This window comes from Myotis daubentonii, chromosome 7, assembly GCF_963259705.1.
Source record: "Myotis daubentonii chromosome 7, mMyoDau2.1, whole genome shotgun sequence".
NCBI lineage: Eukaryota > Metazoa > Chordata > Mammalia > Chiroptera > Vespertilionidae > Myotis > Myotis daubentonii.
In genome coordinates this window covers 94,034,230-94,050,510 of record NC_081846.1, presented here as the reverse complement: position 1 = coordinate 94,050,510, position 16,281 = coordinate 94,034,230, and the positions used below count along the sequence as shown (strand labels likewise).

The following is a 16,281-nucleotide window of genomic DNA, read 5'->3' as shown; positions in this document are numbered from 1 at the left end:
CAGAAGCTTTTTATTTTGATGTAGTCCTATTTCTTTATTTTTTCCTTTGTTTCTCTTGCTCTTGTATCGGTGACAATTCTGCTCTGTGAGATGTCCGATATTTTGCTGCCTACGTTTTCTTCTAGGATATTATGGTTTCATGACTTACATTTAAGTCTTTTATCCATTTTTAGTTTATTCTTGTGTGTGGGATAAGTTGGTGGTCTAGTTTCTTTTTTTGCATGTACCTATCCAATTAACATGTTAAGTGCCAAGCCTTTTTGTCTTCCTTTTTGTTCCAGTCACCGGTAACTGACATGGCGCTTAACGTGTTAAACCAACACATTTATTGAAGAGACTGTCTTTACTCCATTGTATGTTCTTGCCTCCTTTTTCAAATATTAATTGAGCATAATGGCTTGGGTCGATTTCTGGGCTCTCTGTTCTGTTCCATTGATCTATATGCCTGTTCTTGTGTGAGTTACCAGGCTGTTTTGAGCACAGTGGCTTTGTAGTATAACTTAATATTTGGTATTGTGGTCCCTCCAGCTTTGTTCTTCTTTCTCAAGGTTGCTATTTGGGGACTTTTTATTTTTTTTATCCATATAAATTTTTGGAGTATTTGTTCTAGGTCTGTGAAATATGCCATTGGTTTTTTGATAGGGATTGCATTGAATCTATAGATTGCTTTGGGTAGTATGAACATTTTAATTATATTAATACTACCAATCCATGAATACAATATACTCTTCCACTTGTTTATGTCTTCTGTCTCTTTTTTCAATGTCCTGTAGTTTTCAGAGTCCAGGTCTTTTACCTCCTTGGTTAAGTTTATTCCTAAGTATCTTAATTTGTTTGTTACAATGGTAAATGGGATTGTTTAGTTTCTCTTTCTGAGAGTTCACTATTGGTATAGGAAAATGCCATGGATTTGTGGTTGTTAATTTTGTATACTGCTACATTGCCAAATTATTAAACCTAGTAGTTTTTTGGTGGAGTCTTTAGGGTTTTCTTTGTACAATATCATGTCATCTGTGAATAACGACACTTTTACTTTCCCCTTTCCAATTTGGATGCCTTTTATTTCTTCTTCTTGTCTGATCGCTGTGGCTAGGACTTCCAGTAATATATTGAATAAAAGTGATGAAAGCAGACAACCCTGTCTTGTTCCTGTTTTCAGGGGAAATGGTGTTAGTTTTTGCCCAGTGAGTATGATGTTGACTGTAGGTTGTCATGCATGGCCTTTATTATGTTGAGGTCTGATCCCTCTATTCCCACTTTGCTGAGAGATTTTATCAAAAAAGGGTGTTGGATTTTGTCAAATACTTTTTCTGCATCAATTGATATGATCTTATGATTTTTGTCTTTCAATTTGTTTATGTAATGTATCATGTTTATTGATTTGCAAATAATGTACCAACTTTGCATCCCCAGAATAAATCCCGCTTGGTCATAGGGATTTGATCGTTTTAATATATTGCTGGATCCGATTGGCTAATATTTTGTTGAGGATTTTATCATCTGTTTCATCAGAGATATTAGCCTGTAATTCTTTTTCTTTGTAGTGTCTTTATCTGGTTTTAGAATTAGGGTAATGCTGGCCTTATGAAAAGAGCTTGGACGTGTTCCTTCCTCTTGGATCTTTTGGAATAGTCTGAGGAGTGTAGGTGTTAGTTCTTTGAATGTTTGATAAAACTCCCCTGTGAAGCCATCTGGACCAGGGCTTTTGTTTTCTGGGAGTTTAGTTTTGTTTTGTTTTGTTTTCTGCTTCAGTTTCATCAATTGTTATCGGCCTGTTGAGGTTTTTTTGTGTTGTTTTTTTCTGCTTCTTCCTGATTCAGTTTTGGAAGATTGTATTTTTCTAGCTATTTCTCTGTTTTGTCCAGCTTGTCAGCTTAGAGTTGCTCATGGTATTTTTTTTTTTTTTTTACAGTCCTCTGTATTTCTGTGCTGTTAGTTGTTATTTCACCTCTATCATTTCTGATTTTGCTTATTTGGATCCTGTTTCTTTATTTCTTGATGAGTCTGGCTAGAAGTTCATCAATCTTGTTTATCTTTTCAGAGAACCAGCTCTTGGTTTCATTGATCTTTTGTATTATTATTATTATTATTATTATTTTTAGTCTCTATGCCATTTATTTTTGCTCTGATCTTTATTATTTCCTTCCTTCTGTTTACTCTGGGCTTTTCTTGTTGCTCTCTTTCTAATTCTTTGAGATGTAGAGTTAGATGATTTACTACCATATTTTCTTGTTTTTTGAGGTAGGCCTGTAGAGCTATAAACTTCCCTCTCAGGACTGCTTTCATTGTGTCCCATAGGTTTTGGATTGTTGTGTGTTCATTTTCATTTGTTTCCAAGATGTTTTTTATTTCTTCCTTGATCTCATTGGTAAACCCATTTATTGTTTAATAACGTGCTTTTTAGCCTCCATAGGTTTGTAAGTTCTGGGGTGTTTTTGTGGTTAATTTCTACTTTTATGCCATTGTGGTTTGAGAAGATGCTTTATATGATTTCAATCTTGATTTTGTAGAGAGTTTGTGTCCTAACATGTGGTCTGTGTGTGAGACTATCCCATGTGCACTTGAGAGGAATGTATATTTTGCAGCTTTGGGGTGAAATATTTTGTGAATGTCAATTAAATCCATTTGTTGTTTAGTATTGCAATTTCCTTGTTGATTTTTTTGTCTAGAAGATCTCTCTAGTGATGTCAGTGTCTACTATGATTATATTGCTGTCAATCTCTCCCTTAAAATCTTCCAGAAGATTTTTTACATATTTGGGTGCTCCTTTGTTGGGTGCATATATGTTTATCAGGGATATATCCTCATGTTGTATCAATCAGTTTAGCACAGCAGTTCTCAACCTGTGGGACTTTGTATACTTCATGCCAGTCCCTTCTGGCCTGCATAGTTTCTGCAGCACACGGAGGTTTTTCAGGAAATAGATGACACGGAGGAGGAGGTTATCTCTATAAGTGAGATAAAGGAAATGTTGGGAATGTGGGAGAAACTTTCAGACTTTATTCAAAAGAAACACCCAGAAAAAATTGCAACTGGGCGTGCGATGGAGCTATTTAATGACACTTCCCTAACTCATTTCAGAAATATTCTGAAAGGGAGGATGGAACAGATCTCATTGGACAGGTTTTTATCGAAAACTCCTGTAGATGAAAGTGATGAAAGCATGGCGAAAAGGGCAAAAATCGGCAAATAAGATTCAGTTATTCAGTTCAGCCTTTCTCCTCCAACTCCATCAGCATCTTTAACTTGTTTGATCTCCAAGGTAAATGCTGTACATTAAACTTAATAAAACAAGTTTATTGCACTACATTCTATTGTTCACTATTGTGTTTTTATACAATATTTGTTATTTTTAAATACATTTTTCTTATTTAAAAACATTAAAAAAAACAATTGCGGTGTTTTTTGGGTGTCCAGAACGGATTAATGGCATTTCAATTCATTGTAATGGTGAAAATTGATTTGACATACGAGTAATTTGAGTTACGAGCTCCGTCACGGAATGAATTAAACTCGTAAGTCAAGGCCCCACTATAGTTTGAATTTACCCAAGTTGAGTACAGTACAAACTGCCCCAGCAAATAAAGGTGGGGATGGGGAATCACTGTGGGGGATGTGATGGTTATGGTATCAACGTGATATTTTATTTATTTTTAAGATATTTTAACTTTTTTCAGAGAGGAAGGAGATGGAGAGATAGAAACATCATTGATGAGAGAGAATCATTGATTGGATGCCTCCTGCATGACCCCTACTGGGGATTGAGCCCTGACCAGGAATCAAACTGGTGATCTCTTGGTTCCTGGGTCGATGCTCAACCATTGAACCACGTCCTGCTGGGCAACAGTGATATTTTATAGAGGTAGGTTCATCCTACTGTGAGAAAGCAAGTTCTTTGAATTCTCCAAATCTTCCTCCTGTGAAATGGGGAGATCATATCTAGCTTATGGGATTGTTGTGAGGATTAAACAAAAGGATTGTAAAGCAGTTAGAGTGCCAGCAATTCGCAAACTATTATAAACATTAGCTTTTATTATAGTAGTAATTGTAATAATAATAATGGTAGAAAGGGTGTGCTTTGAAAGGGGAGGGAATAAGTGGAGGGAAGAGAGAAGATGGACGGAGATAAGATAAAGTAGAAGATACAGTTCCTGTATCTGAGGATATTGTAGTCTAGCTGCAGAGAACATATGTAAACGTATAGAATAGTTAGTGAGAAAACTGTTACATGAGTTCATATCCTTTAAGAAAGATGACTCTGCCATGAAGAGTGGAAAGACAGCAAGTGCTGTCATTCCAGTGCAGCCAAGGTCAGGTGGTGATATATATGAAGTGCCTAGCACATGGACAGTCCTCAGAGGATAATTATTTTCCACTTATGTCATTTGTAGAGGAAAAGCTGACTAGCTGAGGGGGAGAGGGAAGGCATAAGCTGGGTCCATAAAAGGTGGTTTGGATACGTAGAAAAAAGGGCTGAAGTGTTTCAGACAGACAGAAGAAGTAAAAGGTGGGTATCAGCAAGGCATGCAGCTCTTCATTGGTACACTCAATATCTGTTGACTCCTACTCTTGCCTTTTGGTAATCTATTTGTAATTTTTAGAGATTATCCGTGTTTGCTCCTGCTTGGGTCACTTGCCCACCTCTGGGCCATCAGTTAGTTATGGCCTAGGGTCTGGGACCACACTTTGCTAATTTGGTGACACTTGGTAATCAAGTGGGTGGTTGAAGGTGGTGGTAGAGGGATAACTAAAATCTGCAGTTTACATTAGGGTTCATTCTTTGTGTTGAACTTCTATGGGTCTTGACAAATGCACCATTAGTGTAGTATCGGACAGAACAGTTTCATTGCCCTAAAGATCCCCTGTGGCCCACCTATTCATGCTTCCCTGCTCTGAACCCCTGGCAGCCAGTGTGACCTTTTCACTGCCCCCATAGTTTTGCCTTTTACAAAATGTCATATACTTGGAATCATACAGTATATAGCTTTTTTAGATTAGGTTCTTTCTCTTAGAAATATGCATTTAAGGTTTCTCCAGGTCTTTTTGTGGCTTGATAGCTCAATATTTTCCCCCACTGAATAATATTTCATCATCTAGATGCCCCTCAGTTTCTTTTTTTAAAATATATTTTATTGATTTTTTACAAAGAGGAAGAGAGAAGGATAGAGAGTTAGAAACATCAATGAGCGAGAAACATCGACCAGCTGCCTCCCGCACACCCCCCACTGGGGATGTGCCCACAACTAAGGTACATGCCCTTGACCGGAATCGAACCTGGGACCCTTCAGTCCGCAGTCCGACGCTCCATCCACTGAGCCAAACTGGTCAGGGCAAGTCCCTCAGTTTCTTTACTCATTTCCCTATTAAAGGACATCTTGCTTGCTTCCAAGTTTTGGCAATCCTATATAATAAAACCCTAATATGCAAATTGACTGAATGGTGGAACGACTGGTCGCTATGACACTCACTGACCACCAGGGGGAAGACCTCAACGCAGGATCTGCCCCCCTGTTGGTCTGTGCGCTCCCATAGGGGGAGTGCTGCTCAGCCAGAAGCCAGCTCACAGTTGGCATGTGCAGCAGCAGTGGCGGGAGCCTCTTCACCTCCAAGGCAGCACTAAGGACCCCTTGGGGGATGTCTGCCTGCGGCTTAGGCCCACTCCCTGCAGGTGGAGTGAGAGGGCACGGGCCGGGCTGAGGGACCCCTCCTTCCCCCCAGTGCATGAATGTCATGCACTGGGCCTCTAGTTATGAATAAAGCTACTAAACATCTGTGTGCAGGTTTTTGTATGAATGTAACTTTTCAAATCATGATAACATAACATTTGGGTAAATAACCAAGGAATATGATAGATGGATCGTATGTTTAGTTTAGTTTTGTTTTTTTTTACAGAACTGCCAGACTGTGTTCCAAAGTAATTGTACCATTTGACATTCTCAGCAGCAGTGTATGAGCATTTTAGTTGCATAGCATCCTTGCCAACACTTTGGATAGCCAATCTTTGGGAATTGCATTGTGGTTTTGATTTGCATTTCCAAAATGACTAATGATGATGAGCATCTTTCATATGTTTATTTGTCATTTATGTATCTTTTTTGTGTGTGAAATGTATATCCAAATCTTCTGCCCTTTCTTTATTAGGTTGTTTGTATTTTTAATTGGATTGTAAGAGTATTTTACCAATTTTAGATACAAATTCCTTGTTAAAGATATGTTTTGTATATATTTTCTCCTAGTGTGTGGCTTGCATTTTTATTTTTTTCATAGTGTGTTTTGAAGAACATAAGTTACTAATTTTTTTAAATTGACTTAAGAGAGGAAGGGAGAGGGAGAGAGAGAGAGAGAGAGATAGAAACATCAATGATAAAAGAGAATCATTAATCAGTGCTTCCTGTAGGCCCAGGCATGTGCCCTGACTGGGAATCGAATCCTGACCTCCTGATTCATAGGTCAGTGCTCAACCATTGAGCCACTCCGGCTGGGCTAAGTTACTAATTTTGATGAAGTAGAATGCATTTTTCTTTTAAAATTTATACTGTTGCTCTTCAAAAGACACTAAGAAAATGAAATCTTTGCCAGACTCAAAGTTACCACTTTTTTTTTCAGTAGTTTTATCACTTTAGTTTTTTATATTCAGATCTGTGATGTATATGAGTTAATTTTCATATGTTATGAAGTAAGGACTGAGGTTTCCAATTGTTCTGCCACCATTTATGGAAAATATTTGTCTTTCCCCATAACTCTAGCACCTTGTCATTGACCTACAATTTTTGTACCATGCTAGTGGCCCGGTGCACAAAACTCGTGCACGGTGGGTGGAGGGGCCTAAGCCCAGCCCGCACCCTCTCCAATTGGGGAACCCTTGGGGGATAACTGGCAGTTGGACATCCCTCTCACAATCTGGGACCGCTGGCTCCTAACCGCTCACCTGCCTGCCTGCCTGATCGCCCCTAACTGCCTCTACCTGCCTGCCTGATCATCCCTAACCTCTCTGCCTGCCTGCTTGATCGCCCCTAACCTCTCTGCCTGCCTGCCTGATTGCCCCTAACTGCCCTCCCTTGCCGGCTTGATCGAGAGTCCGTAACTGCTCTCCCCTTCCGGCCTGATTGCCCCTAACTGCCCTCCCCTGCCGGCCTGATTGTGCATCCAAGTGCCCTCCCCTGCTGGCCTGGTCACCCCCAACTGCCCTCTCCTGCCAACCTGATCTCACCCCCGCCAGTCTGATCTCGCCTCCAACTGCCCTCCCCTGCCGGCCTGATAGCCCCTAACAGCCTCTGCCTTGGCCCCCACCACCATGGCTTTGTCCGGAAGGAAGTTGGACGTCTGGAAGATGCCCAGTCGACCCGGTCTAATTAGCATATTACTCTTTTATTAGTATAGATAGATTATATAGGATAGGATTACATAAATGGGGGGGAGCCTTTTTCAGCAGGAGGAGATGCTCTTGGCAGACAAAAATACATAATCCCTATATCTGGACTGATAGCCAGCCATATATACTATACTGCCAAACCAGTCATTAAAAAATTGAACTGCTTTCTTACACCTTACACCAAACAGTTGTTGCCCTTAAAATCCCTCCTCAGCTCCCACTTTAGGTTCTGCCTTCACAGTTCACCCAGATTAGGTTCTGATTGGTCGGTTTCTATGCCAGTCAGCGTCAAAAGCTCTGCCTCCTAGGCAGCCATTGGCTCCTCGCAGTTCACCCAGATTTGGTTCTGATTGGTTGGTTTCTATGCCAGTTAGCGTCAAAAGCTCCACCTCCTAGGCAGTCATTGGCTCCTCACAATTTCTATGCCAGTCAGTGTCTCCGGGCCTATCTCTGGGCCTGATCAGAGAGGTGGGGCGTATCAGCAGCTGCCCCAGGCTGCTGGCCTCTTGGAGAGTGAGAGAGGCGTGGCTGCTGGTGAGGCCTGGAAAGAGAGAGAGGCAAGGGCTGATCCACAGCTGCCACGGAGGCTGCGGATCAGCCCCTGCTGCTCTCTCTGGGCCTTGCCAGCAGCCACAGAAGCTCCTGACCAGCCCTGCCTCTCTCTGTCTCCAAGAAGTCAGCAGTTCAGTCTGCTCTCCAGTCCCTGCCCACCCGAGCCTGCTGTGCATGCAGCCTGGCATTTGGTCATCCCTTTGTTTGTTTTGGACTCTTTATAAATATGTAGATATTTTACCAGTTGCAGTGTATAATTCTGGTAGTTTTTAGTAATATTTATAGAGTTATGCAACCATCATTGCAGTCAATTTTAGAACATTTTCGTTATATCAGAAAGATGCCTCGAACCCTTTGCCATCAGCCCCAAATTCTCCCATCTCTCTCCTTTCTCCACCCACCCTCCTATCCTTCTATCTTCCCAGCCCTGCGTGATCCCTAGTTTACTTTCAATGGTTCTTTTTTTTTTCTTTATTGTTGAGAGTATTACAGATGTCCTCCTGTTTCCCCCCCATTGTCTCTCCCCACCTGGTTCCTGCCCTGCCCCATAGGTAATGCCTATCCTATATAATAAAGAGCTAATATGCTAATTAGACCGAACAGCAGAACAGCCGTCTGGACGACTTTCCGGACGATCTTCCGGACCATGCTGGGGCTGTGAGGGCCGAGCCCCTTGCACAAGTTTTGTGCATCGGTCCTCTAAGTATGCATATAAGATCTTTGGATAATCTCTCCCCATCCTCCTTCCCCCCATCCCTCTGAGATTCATCAGTCTGTTCCATGTTTCCATGCCTCTGGTTCTATTTTATTAATCAGTTTATTTTGTTCATTAGATTTCTTGTTTGTTTATTTTGATACAGTGGGGCCTTGACTTAGGAGTGTCCCAACTAAAGAGTTTTTCGAGATACGAGCCATCAGCCGATTTTTTGCTTTGAGTTGTGAGCTAAAGTTCGGGTTACGAGCCAGCTTCAGATACCCCACCGCTAGTTGGCGCAGCAAACGTCACAGTGAACGCCACAGCATCAGCCCAGCATCACGTGTCTCATTCGTTCACTTTAAGATTTGACATATGAGTAATTTGAGTTACGAGCTCCGTCACAGAATGAATTAAACTCATAAGTCAGGGCCCCACTGTATTTAGATTTAGTTGTTGATAGATATGTATTTATTGCCATTTTATTGTTCATATTTTTATCTTCTTAAAGAAGACCTTTTAACACTTCATGTCATACCAATTTGGTGGTGATGAACTCCTTTAGCTTTCTCTGGTCTGTGAAGCTCTTTATCTGACTCTCAATTCTAAATGATAGCTTTGCTGGGTAGAGTAATCCTGGGTATAGGTCCTTGCTCTCCATCACGTTGACTATTTCTTGCCACTCCCTTCTGGCCTGTAAAGTTTTTGTTGAGAAATCAGCTGACCGTTGTATGGGCACTCCCTTGTAGGCAACTAACTGCTTTTCTCTTGCTGCTTTTAAGATTCTCTCTTTGTCTTTAACCTTTGGAATTTAATTATGATGTGTCTTGGTGTGGTCCTCTTTAGGTTCTCTTGTTTGGGTCTGTGCTTCCTGGACTTGTAAATCTATTTCTTTCACCAGGTAGGGAAAGTTTACTGTCATTATTTTTTCAACTAGGTTTTCAGTTTCTTGTTCCCTCTCTTCTTCTTATGGCACCTCTATGATGCAAATGTTGGTACATTTGAAGTTCTCCCAGAGGCTCCTTACGCTGTTTATTTTTTAAAATACTTTTTTTTAAAAAATTGATTTCCGAGAGGAAGGGAGAGGAGAGATAGGAACATCAATGATGAAAGAGAATCATTGATTGGCTGCCTCCTGCATGTCCCACACTAGGGATCAAGCCTGCAACCTGGGCATGTGACTTTGACTAGAATTGAACCTGGGACCCTTCAGTCCTCAGGCCAATGCTCTATCCACTGTGCCAAATTAGCTAGGGCTATATTCATATTTTTTTTATTCCTTTTGCTGTTCTGATTTGGTGTTTTTTGCTTCCTCATATTTCAAATTACTGATTTGATTCTCTGTGTCCTCTACTCTACTGTTGATTCTCTATAAATTATTCTTCATTTAAATTAGTGTATCCTCCATTTCTGTCTGGTCCTTTTTTATGTCGTTGATATTCTAAGTTCCTTGAAGTTGTCACTGACTTCCTTAAATATTTCATTAAGTTTCTTGAACATCCTTGTAACCATTGTTTTGAAGTCTGTATCTGGTAGTTTGTTTGCTTCCATTTCATTTAGTTATTTTTCTGGAGATTTCTTCCGTTCTTTCATTTGTGACATGTTTCTTTGTGTATGCATTTTGGCTGCTTTTCTTTGGTTGTTCCTCTGTATTAGGTAGAGCTGCTATAGCTCCTGGAATTGGTGGAATGGCCTTGTGTTGTAGGTGTACTGTAGGGTCCAGTTGCTCAGCTTCCCCTGTCACCTGTGCTGGGCACTCTAGGTGCACCCATATGTGGCCTCTATGCACTGTCCTGTTGTATTTGAGCCTTGCTTGTTATTGGCATCACTGGGAGGGATTGACCTCAGATCAATTGGCTGTGTGGTTCAGCTATGACTACAGGGGAAGAGCTGCTGTGCAGGAGACACCACTATGGGGCAGGACTTGCTTCAGTGGGGCTTTGGTGTTCTCCAAGTCTTCCCCTTGAGTGTGTTTCTTGTGGATATGGTAGGTTTGTAATCTGGCATGGTCTGAAGCTGACCACTGGGTGCACTGGCTCTGTGACCTCCAGGGTGGCGCAAAGTCAGCCACTGCTTGTGCCCTCCCTGGGGCCACCCGGCACAAGCTACAGAGTGATCTGCAGATGGCTGCTACTTGTGTTGGGTTTGGAGGTGCCCAGGAGAGGCCAAGCTGTGAACTAAGGCAAGCTGCTAGTACCGGGCCTGGGGCATCTTAATGAGAGGTATGGGGCATGCTGAGGTCAGCTGTTGCTTGTTTGAAAGATTTTAGATGAGCCAGGACAGTCTATTCAAATGGAAAGACCACTGCAAACAGCTTGGGTGGGCTTTAAAATTGGATGGGTCTGGGTCTTAGGGAGTCACCAGGACCAGGTGAACAGTGTCAGCCAGGCTAATGGAAACTCAGATATGGCGCCTGTCAGTCAGCTCTGTGGTGGGGGAGGTCTCAACATAGGAACAATGACCTCTACTTTCACTTTTGTCTAGGAGAAAGCTGTCACCCTCCCACCCCTGATGCCAGACAATTTAGCTCCTCCCCATATGTCCCTGGATCCTTTCAAGCCTCAGCCCCAGCTCTGGAGCCCAGAGGGATTGAGTCCAAGTAAGTCCATGTGCCAGCCCTTTAAGAGGAGCTGCCTGGATCTCCAGCAGCCTACATGTCACTCAGCCACAATCGCCGCTTCTTTTTACAACCCAAAGTTATGGGGACTTTCTTCCTGGAACTGGAACCTGGGTTGAAGGGTCTGATGTAGGGTTGGGACCCCTCACTGCTCAAATGGACCTCCACAACCAAGATATGCCTCCCAATGAAAAACCCACACTATATCTGGGGATCACACCAGCCCATTTCCTGCCTCCACCCTCCTACTTTTCACTGTGGCTTCTTTAATTCTCTAGTTGTAGGACTTCCCTTCAGCCAGATTTCAGGCAGCTCTGAATGATGGTTATTTTGTGGTTTAACTGTAATTTTGATGTGGTTGATGGAGAGTGTGAATGCTTCTTTACCTATGCTGCCATCATTTTTTTTTTAATGTCTTCCCTCTGAGGTTCTACAGTCTGCTCTGTGCTTCTGTGTCTCTGGATCTATTTTTTTTTCCCATCAATTTATTTCATTAGAGTCCACATATGAATGAGATCATGTTATACTTACCTTTCTCTGGGTTATTTCGCTTAGCATAATGCTCTTCAGGTAAATCCATGTTGTTGCAAATAGTAAGAGTTTCTTTCTTTTTTATAGCTGCATAATATTCCATCATGTAAATGTACCACAGGTGTTTTATCCTCTCATTTGTTGATGGACACTTGGGCTGTTTCCAGATCTTAGCTATTGTAAGTGGTGGTGCTATGAACATAGGAGTGCATATGTTCCTTCTGATTGATGTTTCAGGTTTCTTAGGATATATTCCTAGAAGTGGGATAATTGGGTCAAATGGGAGGTCCATTTTTAATTTTTTGAGAAAACTCCATACTGTTTTACACAGTGGCTGCACCAGTCTGCATTCCCACCAGCAGTGTATGAGGGTGCCTTTTTCTCCACATCCTCACCAGCACTTGTCGTTTGTTGATGATAGCCATACTGACAGGTGTGAGGTGATACCTTATTGTCTATTTGATTTGCATCTCTTGGATGATTAGTGACTTTGGGCATTTTTTCATATGTCTCTTGGCTTTCTGAATGTCCACCTTGGAGAAGTGTCTCTTTAGGTCCTTTGTCTATTTTTAAATCAGATTGTCTTTTGTTACGTTGTATGAATTCCTTATATATTTTGGATGTATCATTGGCAAATATGTTCTCCCATGCATTGGGCTCTATTGTCCTGTTCTGTTCCATTGATCTATATGCCTGTTCTTGTGCCAGCACCAGGCTGTTTGAGTTTAGTGGCTTTGTAGCATAATTTGATATCTGGTGTTGTGATCCCCCCAACTTTGTTCTTCTTTATCAAGATTGTTGCAGCTATTCAGGGTCTTTTTTGGTTTCATAAAGATTTTAGGAGTTTTTGTTCTAGATCTTTGAAATATGCCTTTGGTATTTTATTTTTTATTTTTTTAATATATATTTTATTGATTTTTTACAGAGAGGAAGGGAGAGGGATAGAGAGTTAGAAACATCAGTGAGAGAGAAACATCGATCAGCTGCCTCCTGCACGCTCCCCACTGGGGATATGCCTGCAACCAAGGTACATGCCCTTGACTGGAATTGAACCCGGGATCCTTGAGTCTGCAGGCCGATGCTCTATCCACTGAGCCAAACCAGTTAGGGCGCCTTTGGTATTTTAATAGTGATTGCATTAAATCTATAGATTGCTTTGGGTAGTGTGGACATTTTATGATGTTGATTCTACCAACCCATGGACACAGTATATTCTTCTATTTATTTATATCTTCCTGTATCTCTTTTTTCAACATCCTATAGGTTTTTGAGTATAGGTCTTTTACCTCCTTGGTTAAGTTTATTCCTAAGTATCATAATTTTTTTGTTACAATGGCAAGTGGGATTATTTGTTTAGTTTCTTTTTCTGAGAATTCATTATTGGTGTATAAAAATGCCATAGATTTCTGGCTGTTATTTTTGTATATTGCTGTGTTCCTGAATTCATTTATTAAATCCTAGAGGCCTGGTGCACGAATTCGTGCACGGGTGGGGTCTGGCTGGCCCGCCCCATGGGGGCTGATTAGGTCCAGGGCAGCAGGGGGGAGGAGATGCTGGTGGTTGGCTGGCCAGCCCTGCCCCCAATTGGGGTGGGGGGGCCGATTTGGGGTGGGGCCAGCTGGGGGGAGGGGCTGCGAGAGGTTGGGGGATCCAGTTGGGGCCCCGATTGAGCTGGTTGGCCACCGTAGTGCGTGTCATAGTGACCAGTCATTCCGGCGTTCCAGTCGCTTGGCTTTTTATATATATAGATAGTATATTTTTTATGGAGTCTCTAGGGTTTTCTGTGTACAGTATCTTGTCATCTGCAAATAATGAGTTTTACTTCCTCCTTTCCAATTTGGATTCCTTTTATTTTTTCTTGTCTGATTGCTGTGGCTAGGACTTCCAGGACTATGTTGAACAAGAGTGGTGAAAGTGGGCATCTCTGTCTTGTTCTTGTTCTTAGGGGAAATGGTTTTAGTTTTTGCCCATTGAGTATGATGTTAGCTGTAAGTTTGTCTCATATGGCTTTTATTATGTTGATATGATTCCTCTATTTCCACTTTGCTGAGAGTTTCTATTATTTATTTATTTTTTTATTTTATTTTTTAAAATATATTTTATTGATTTTTTTACAGAGAGTAAGGGAGAGGGATAGAGAGTTAGGAACATCGATCAGCTGCCTCCTGCACACCCCCTACTGGGGATGTGCCTGCAACCAAGGTACATGCCCTTGACTGGAATCGAACCTGGGATCCTTCAGTCCGCAGGCCGACACTCTATACACTGAGCCAAACCGGTTAGGGCAAGAGTTTTTATTTTTTTTAAAAAGGCGGTGTTGGATGAGGGCTTTTGTTTTATGGGAGTTTTTTTATTTATTACTGCTTTAATTTCATCAATTGTTATTAGCCTATTCAGGTTTTCTGATTCTTCCTTTTTCAGTTTCAGGAGATTTTATTTTTCTAGGAATTGGTGCATTTCATCCACATTGTCCAGCTTGTTGGCAGATAGTGAGTGGTTCATAGTATTTTCTTATGATCTTTTGTATTTCTTTGGTGAAAGTTGTTACCTCACCGCTTTTGTTTCTGAATTTAAATACTGTGTCTTCTCTCTTTGTTTCTTGATGAGTCTGGCTAATGGTTTATCAATCTTATTTATCTTTTCAAAGAACCAGCTCTTTTTTTTTTTTAATTAAATCTTTATTGTTCAGATTATTACATTTGTTCCTCTTTCCCCCCCCCCCCATAACTCCCCTCCTCCCAGTTCCCTCCCCACCCTCCGCCCTCACTCCCCACCCACTGTCCTCATCCATAGGTACATGATTTTTGTCCAGTCTCTTCCCGAATCTCCCACACCCCTTTCTCCCCCAAGAATAGTCAGTCCATTCCCTTTCTATGCCCCTGATTCTATTATAATCACCAGTTCATTCTGTTCATCAGATTATTTATTCACTTGATTCTTAGATTCACTTGTTGATAGATGCATATTTGTTGTTCATAATTTGTATCTTTACCTTTTTCTTCCTCTTCCTCTTCTTAAAGGATACCTTTCAGCATTTCATATAATCCTGGTTTGGTGGTGATGAACTCCTTTAGCTTTTCCTTATCTGTGAAGCTCTTTATCTGACCTTCAATTCTGAATGATAGCTTTGCTGGATAAAGTAATCTTGGTTGTAGGTTCTTGGCATTCATCACTTTGAATATTTCTTGCCACTCCCTTCTGGCCTGCAAAGTTTCTGTTGAGAAATCAGCTGACAGTCGTATGGGTATTCCCTTGTAGGTAACTGAGTTTCTTTCTCTTGCTGTTTTTAAGATTCTCTCTTTATCTTTTGCTCTTGGCATTTTAATTATGATGTGTCTTGGTGTGGTCCTCTTTGGATTCCTTTTGTTTGGGGTTCTCCGCGCTTCTTGGACCTGTAAGTCCATTTCTTTCACCAGGTGGGGGAAGTTTTCTGTCATTATTTCTTCAAATAGGTTTTCAATATCTTGCTCTCTCTCATCTTCTGGCACCCCTATAATTCTGATGTTGGTACGCTTGAAGCTGTCCCAGAGGCTCCTTACACTATCCTCGCATTTTTGGATTCTTTTTTCATTTTGCTTTTCCGGTTGGGTGTTTTTTGCTTCCTCGCATTTCAAATCATTGACTTGATTCTTGCGCTCCTCTGGTCTGCTGTCGGGAGTCTGTATAATATTCGTTATTTCAGTCCGTGTATGCTTAATTTCTAGTTGGTTCCCCAATATAACATCGAGGGTCTCATTAGTTTTCTTGTAGATCTCATTAAGTTTATCGGCGGCTTCTAAACAGTTCTTGAGAGACCTTAAAAGTGTGGTTCTGAACTCTATATCTTCCATTGACAATTTTGTCCTGTTTCTTTGTCTCCGCATTTTGTTATGCTTCCTTGGTGCACCCCCTAGTGGTCTTTGTTCGCAGTCTTATAGTTAAACCTTGATTGTCGTAGCTAATACCAGGGAGGGTTTGACCTCCAGGCCAAGTGGCTATGAGAATCAGCTGTGTCAGCAGTGAGAGAACTTCTGTCCTCTAGGGAGGTGCCAATCTAGCCTTTGCCTGAGGCTATCCGGCAAATGCCTCTGTGCAGGGCTTGGGCAGGGCGGGTGGCACAGGATCAACAGGGTGGGCTGGAGAGAGCAGTTATGGCGGCTCTCAGTCCTGTCCCCAGGGGCTCTGCCTCTCTGAGTCCCAGCACCTGCTGCAAAGCTCGGAGAGAAAGCTGCACTCGCTCTGACCGAAGCCAGACAGTCCCGCTTCTCCCGTTTGAGTCTGGGTCCCTAAAGACTCACCTGTATCTGGAGCTCAGAGTCTGCGACTCCCTCCCGATTGAAAACAACAACCACGCCCTCCGCCGCCAGCCCGCTCCGCGCACTCCGCACCTCAGAATTTGACTTCAGCACTGCACCGCCTCTGAGTGTCCGTATGCGTTTCTCTTTCCTCCTAGTTGTAGGACTTCCACTCAGCCAGCGTTCCTGTGGTTCTGGGTGATGTCCTTTCCGTCTTTTAGTTTCACTTTTGAAGTAGTTG

The 16,281-nt window shown here is 41.9% G+C and overlaps 1 protein-coding gene across 6 annotated transcripts in view; it reads left to right on the top strand.

Annotated features, from left to right (window-relative positions):
• MAP3K2 (mitogen-activated protein kinase kinase kinase 2) overlaps positions 1–16,281 on the top strand; it is a 97,236-nt gene that overhangs the window by 15,368 nt on the left and 65,587 nt on the right. Inside the window, exon 2 of one of the 6 annotated variants that reach the window (XM_059704775.1) lies at positions 11,103–11,217. The exons of the other annotated variants lie outside the window; for them this stretch is intronic. The gene's annotated coding sequence lies outside the window, so the exon portion shown is untranslated. The remainder of the gene's footprint in view (positions 1–11,102; positions 11,218–16,281) is intronic. 6 annotated transcript variants of the gene reach the window in all.